At 36.5% G+C, this 7500-nt stretch overlaps 1 protein-coding gene across 3 annotated transcripts in view; it reads left to right on the top strand.

The window, feature by feature from the left end:
* The window catches only part of LOC113810203 (zinc finger CCCH domain-containing protein 13-like), a 197253-nt gene that overhangs the window by 157259 nt on the left and 32494 nt on the right, over positions 1-7500 (top strand). For all 3 annotated transcript variants that reach the window (XM_070139361.1, XM_070139360.1, XM_070139362.1), the window contains one exon: positions 3129-3152. The gene's annotated coding sequence lies outside the window, so the exon portion shown is untranslated. The remainder of the gene's footprint in view (positions 1-3128; positions 3153-7500) is intronic.

Genomic DNA, 7500 nt, shown 5'->3' on the forward strand with positions numbered 1-7500 from the left:
TATTTCATTCTTTAGAGAGAGAGGAAAATAAGGTCTTTGTGTTTAACGATAACTGCCTTCTTTGTTTGTAGTTTTGTGCCCGCGGTCTCTGCTTGTTTTTCCCGCGCGCTCTCGTTTTCTATTTTTTTCCTCTCTTGCTCTCGTTTTCTTTGTTATTTTATGTTTATTTTTTCGTCTTTTTATTTTGTGACCTCTTTCTGTTCCGCGTGTTTTCGTTCTCTCGTTTTCTTTTTTCTTTCATTTTTTTTTTTGTTTCTGTATTCTGTTTTATCTATCTTTCTTTTTTTATTTATGTGTTTATCTTCTTTTCTCTGTTTGTCTCGCGAGTTATAGTTCTCTCGTTTTCTTTCTTCTTTTTGGTTTTATAATTCTACTTATCGTTTTATGTTCTATCTCTGTCTTTGTCTTCATATTTCTCTCTCTTGATAATAGTAATAACAGTTGTAATAATGATAATAACAATAACAACAAACAACAGCAATAATGATAGCAATAACAACAACTGTAATAACAATAATGACATTTTAATAACAGTAATAACCACCAACTGCTAATGAATACATGAATAATTAAATAAGTAGATCAATAACCTTAATGATAAGCAAGCCAATAAGACAGAATAACCTAAACGGAAGCGAGGGAGGCACTGTTAATTATACCTGAAGTGGCACAGTGCCAGGGGGGTTGGATGTGTACCCAGCGCTTTTCTGTGTCACGGTCGAGCTTGGTAACGGGGGAGGGGGGGGGAGGAGGGTGTATCACGTTTGTGTTGGTTTTGGTTTGTTTCCGGTTTGTTTGTTTTTTAATTGTTGGTTTGTCATCTCTTATTTTACACACACAGAAACGAAACAAAACAAAACACAGGAACAAACAAGCACACAGAAACAAACACACACAGCACACAAACAAACAAGCAAGCACATACACCCATCCTACAAACAAATACACACAAACCAAACACATAATCCCCCTCCTCATACACCCCCTCACCCCCCACCTCAAAAAAAAAAAAAAAAATCAAGCACTCCAAATATAAAAATAAAAATATAAATAAAAATCCACGACCTGACATCTCCCACCAACTCCTGTCACGTGACCCTCCTTATAAGGCGAACGAGAGGCGTTATCGAGGGAGCATTACGATAAGAAAAGTTAAACCGAGTGGAAAAACGTCGATCAGGGAAGGTTTTTCAATGTTATCTTTTGAAGTTTTGAATTTGAGGTCATTTACACCCTAAGAAAGGCAAACATTTTTTTTTCTTTCTTTTTTTTCATTTCATCTTATCGTTTACTTTTTTTTCTTTCTTTGTTTTGTTCTTCTTGTTTATTGTTTTTTTATCTTCTTTTTTATTATCATTATTTTCTTATCTCTTTTTTGCCCATGCTCTCCTTTCTTTCGTCATGGATTTTTCCCTGTTTTTCGTCACCTTTATATTTTGTTATTATTCTTTCTCATCTTTCTTTATTTCTTATACAGTTACTCTTTTACTATATCTCTTCTTCTCCTTCGTTTTGTTGTTCTTCATCATCATCATCATCATCTTCCTCTTCCTTTTTTCTTATTCTTTTTCCTCTGCTTCATCTTCCTCCTCTTCCTCTTCATCCTTTGCCTTTTCTTCTTTCTTCTTCTCCCTTTTCTCTTTTTTTTCTTATTCTTATCCTCTTTGTCTTTATCTTCCTCCTCTTCCTATTTATCCTTTGCCTTTTCTTCTTCTTTTCTCTCCTTTTTCTCCTCCCTCTTCTGTTATCGTTTCATTCGTCCACACATATATAAACAAACAATAAATAACTTCTTAAATATTCTTACTCACTTTCTCCTATTAACATTAACACGAAATTACCATTAACAAATATCTCCTTTTTAACCAAAGCACGTGACCAGGAGAAGGACGTTAGTGCTCTCTCTCTCTCTCTCTCTCTCTCTCTCTCTCTCTCTCTCTCTCTCTCTCTCTCTCTCTCTCTCCCTCTCTCTCTCTCTCTCTCTCTCTCTCTCTCTCTCTCTCTCTCTCTCTCTCTCTCTCTCTCTCTCTCTCTCTCTCTCTCTCTCTCTCTCTCTCTCTCTCTCTCTCTCTCTCTCTCTCTCTCTCTCTCTCTCTCTCTCTCTCTCTCTCTCTCTCTCTCTCTCTCTCTCTCTCTCTCTCTCTCTCTCTCTCTCTCTCTCTCTCTCTCTCTCTCTCTCTCTCTCTCTCTCTCTCTCTCTCTCTCTCTACCTCTCTCTCTCTCTCCCTCTCTCTCTCTCTCTCTCTCTCTCTCTCTCCCTCTCCTTCTCCCTCTTCTCCTCCCACTCCCTCTCCCTCCTTCCTCTCCTTCCTCTTCCTCTCCTTGCTTCATTCCTTGATCTTTCCACCTCCTTTCCCGCGCAAATTCTAAAACCGCAAGTATCTGCCATCAGGAGATTCTACCACTTGGTAAATGGGGGTGGGGGTGGGGGAGGGGGAGGGGATGGGGGTGGCGGGGTGGGGGTGGGGATGGCTGAGATCTCTCTCGACAAGGAAAAGGAGAGAATTTTCTTTAAGTTGCGTTTGCTGTCTTTGAAATGTTGAGCGAAGTCTGGATGTGAATATATTTTCATGAACACATACATACGTTTATGTGCGTGTGAAAAAATGTATCTGCGTATGTTTATACGTATGCGAACTGTGTGTGTTCCAATAAGTGTTTGTACGCACAGCTGATATACAATGCACAGACGAGGCTGGTTCAACGTTTTAGGAAACTTTCGAGTGTTCAGGATCTCTGGCCAAGTGACCTTTCCGTTTCCTCATTGAAAGTTTCCTGGATGAAGTCATTTCTGAGTTCCCTTTGGTCAGAGGTTACCACACGCACATAGACGTACACACGCGTACATGTACACATGTACTCGCTCGCTCGCCCATACGTATACATGCACACATACATACTTACGTGTACTTATGTGTATACATACCTACATACATACATGCATAGATGCATACATCCATACATACAGACGTAAATAAATACAAACATACATGAATACTTACATACATACATACATACACATAAATAAATACAAACATACATGAATACTTACATACGTACATATATTCATGCATACATTAATGTCAAAATCGTCATAAACATATACTTATATTTCTGTCTCTTTCCAGATTGGCCGTGGCAGTTAATTGCAGGTAAGAAAATACTTTCTACTGGTTTAATAGAACCCTAAACTTGTTTTTTTTTTAATCTATAGAATCCTAAATATGTGATTTTTTGTTTGTTTATTTTATCTTTCTACTTATGCATTTTTCTCTTTTGTCATTCCATTAAGAATATTTTTTATAGCAGTCTGGATGTTATATTTAGTATAACGAGTATTTGAAAAGCAAATATGATTCTGTTTGTCATCTTTTTGTTTAGAATAAGTGTTAATTTTACATAATGACTTGTACCTATCTGTATCAGGTGTCGAAGTCTTTTAAGATTGTGATGATATGTTGAATTTATTAATTAGAAAAAAATGCGATGATATTCCAATAAGAAAAATGTATATATATTCTTTCCAGAAGTATGATATCTCTTATCACTTCGTTTTCTCTGTTTTCCTTCTTGTCTGCATCCTCTTCCTTGTTCAAGCCATTCCTCTCCCTCCTTCTTCCTTTCCTCTCTCCCTTCCTTTGTAGCTGCACATCTACTATCTACTATTTTCCCTCTTTCTCTCTATGTATATTTTTTTTGTTTTTCTTGTTCCTATTCTTCTTACACTCTTTCCTCTTTTCGTTTTCCTCCTACTCCTCCATCATCACTACCACGTCCAATTCCTTCTCCTCCTCTTCCACCACCACCTCCAATTCCTCCTCCTCCACCTCTACCCCCTTCTTCCTCCTACCCAAACATCATCTACTTTTTTATTTATCTATCTTTTCGTTCATGTAACCCTACCTTCCCTGTATACGTAAGAATACACCGTGACCCAATTAACAGGTCGGTGTTTACGTCAGCCCGAGATTACCGGTCACTGCAGTATCTCCCCCCTTCCGACTTTATAGGGTGACTGAGGGTGACGTTAATGCGCTTGGGTTGATATAGGAGAGCCATAGGTACCTACTGTCTTGTTGGTCCGCGGTTACTTCCAAAAGCGTTCTCTTGTATGTATTCATTTGTGTCTTTTTCTCTCTTTCTCTTTGTCAAAATCTGTCTCTCTCTCTCTCTCTCTCTCTCTCTCTCTCTCTCTCTCTCTCTCTCTCTCTCTCTCTCTCTCTCTCTCTCTCTCTCTCTCTCTCTCTCTCTCTCTCTTTCTCGCTTACTCTTTCTCTTTCCTTCACTATGTCTGTCTCTCTATCTATCTCTGTCGCTGTCAGTTTGACTTTAGAAAAGTGATAGATTGATAAAAATAGATGGAAACGACGAAAAAACGGTGATGAAAACCATATATAACGGACATAATAATGATAATAACAATAATGGAAACCAATACTAATGATAACAAAAACAACAAGGATAATAATGATAAACCATAGTAATGATAATAAAAATGACGGTAATTACAAAAGAGGAGTAAAAATAACGAAAAGAAAAAAAAAAAAAACGGATCACACGGCTAAAAAAAGAAAAGAAAAGTAGGACAAAATCGATGCAATTCCTAACTGTTCCCAAGATTTACGACCTTCTCCTCGCATCCAGCAAGCTCACCCACTCACTCAACACAGACATGTATATGAAAATCAGGGCCTTGGGTTGGTATGTGAGATAAGGCGGGGGAGGGGGAGGGGGAGGGAGGCAGATGTCAGATGGAGAGTAGAGTCTATATTAAAAGTCGAGGATGATACATTTTATATAAATCAAGAGGGATGGATAGGGTGATAGGTAGTTGTAGAGAGATAGATAGATAGATAGATGAAGGTAGAAAGGTTGATGTATACTTATATAAAGATAGGTTGAAATATACCTTTATAAATATAGATAGATACATAAAGATAGATTAATGTATACATTTATAAAGATAAATAGATATATAAAGATAGATATGTACCTATATATATAGATGGATTAAGTCTACATAAAAGACCACAAACAATACATTTTATGTGGAATTGGTGAAATATTAAAGACAGTGTTCATATGTAGGCCGTTTCGAAATTATGTAGGATGGAAAAGATATTTGAAGATTATGTAGGCTGGAAAATATTTAGGAATTTGTCTAGTTTTTTTTTTTTTTTTTCTTAATATATACAATGACATGGGCTTGCCAGAATCTCCTTGTCGGCATAAAGAGTTATTGGAAATAGATAGGAAATGAAAGGAAGAAAATGACTTTGCGAATGTGCATTATGATTTGCAATGCATAATTGTCATTCTTTGGGGTAGAAGGGGGGGGGGGGTGGAGAATGTATTTTCACATGTCGTGTTTTCAGGTCTATAATTGACATTTCTGATGTTCTAGATAGATGTGTGGATAAATGAATATGTGTCTATATGTGCATGCAGGCATCCGTACGTACGCATACGTACAGACTCATGCACAAGGGGAGAGAGAGAAGGAGAAGGAGAGAAAGAGAGAGAGAGGGAAACAAAAAGAAAAAGAAAGAATGTAAGAAACAATAACAAAGCAACAAAAAACAAGAAAATGAAACAGCAAAGCAAAATACCCCCCCCAAAAAAAAAAAATAATAAAAAATAATAATAATAATTTTGAAAATAAATAAATAGATAAAATTATATAAATAAAAATAAATAAATAGATAAAATAATAATAATCAAAATAAATAGATAAATAAATAAGATAAATAAATAAATGAAATAAAGAATGCCATAAGAATAAATAAATATGCCATCGACAGCGCCATAATAGACACAGAAGGGAACAGCATTCCATAAGAGACGAGAACGCGCTGCCTTACAGCATGAGAAATAGAGGGGAAAGTGCGTCTTTTAACATAGAAGGAGGTGTGCGCAGGATCGCAGGTAAGGAGATGCTGAATGGATGATTGAGGAAGAAGAGCGGAGAGAAGATAGGTAGAGAAGAAGGAAGAGGAGTGTAGAGAAGATAGGTAGGGAGAAAAGGAAGAGTGAAAATCCTCCTCCTCCTCTTTCCTGTCTTGTTTCTCATCCTCTTCTTCTTCCTATTCCTCCTCCACTTCTTCCTCCTCCTCCTCCTCCTCCCCGTCCCCCTCCTCCTCCTCCTCCTCCTCCTTCTCCTCCTCCTACTCTTCCTCCTCCTCCTCTTCCTCTTTCTCCTCCTCCTCCTCATTCCCACCCTCCTCTTCTTCCTCCTCTTTCTCCTACCCCTCATCCCCATCCTCCTCATCCCCCAATTCCTCCTCCTCCTCCTCCTCCTCCTCCTCCTCCTCCTCCTCTTCCTTATTATCATCGTTGTTTCCTCCTCAGGAAATGTCTCGAGCCGCCAATTATTTCCTGCTCTATTTCCTCTCCTCTTCCTCGTTCTTCTTCGGTTATTTCTTTTAGTTCTTTTGGATTTCCCTTTGCTGTGTGCCTCCCATCTCCTTCTAATATTCTCCTTTGCTTATCTTCCTCCTATTATTATCATTATAGTAGTGATTATTATAAATTATATTTTTATTAGTATTATTGATGTAATTATTGTTATTATTATTGTTATTGTTGTTGTTATTATTATTATTATTATTATTATTATTATTATTATTATTATTATTATTATTATTATTATTATTATCATTATCATTATCATCATCATCATCATTATTATTGTTGCTATAACTCTTTATTTTTATTATTATTATAATAAAATAGTGATGATGATCATCATCATCATCTTATACACAGATACATAGATGGATAGATAGAAAAATATGATATAATATATATATATATATATATATATATATATATATATATATATATACATATATATATATATATATATATATATATATATATATATATATATATATATGTATATATATGTACATATATATGTGTATGTATGTATATATATATATATATATATATATATATATATATATATATATATATATATATATATATATATATATATATATATATATGATATAGAATAAATACAAATGAATGTATAAGTATGTGAATATTTATATATATCATTTTTCGAGAGAGAGAGATCGCTTCCTGATGCACGGGTCTGTCTCCCGTAATTCCACGCTCTCCGTATCAACTTGGTGCACGAAAGCGGATCAGGAAATGAAAAGGAAAGAGAGAGGACGCTGCATCGAGACACTCACACCGTGCCACATCATTAGATCACTTGTCTCTTGCCATTTTCTCCCTCTGCAATGTGCGAGATGAAAGTCTCAATGACAACGAATCGCAACGGATAACGACGCAAATAACGCATAACGAAGAACAGATAACACGAAGGGGACTTGGCATAAGTAAAGGAGGCTGCAGACAACATACCCAAACACGCCCAGATCTCTTGCAATTGCATTCCTCGTTGTGCAATGGCGGAAACGGGCGATCGAGAGGCAAACCTTGGATCTTGTTGCAGAGAGGGGGTGGGGGTGGGGGGAAGGGTAGGGAGGT

The sequence above is a fragment of the Penaeus vannamei genome, chromosome 25 (genome assembly GCF_042767895.1).
Source record: "Penaeus vannamei isolate JL-2024 chromosome 25, ASM4276789v1, whole genome shotgun sequence".
In the NCBI taxonomy this organism is placed as follows: domain Eukaryota; kingdom Metazoa; phylum Arthropoda; class Malacostraca; order Decapoda; family Penaeidae; genus Penaeus; species Penaeus vannamei.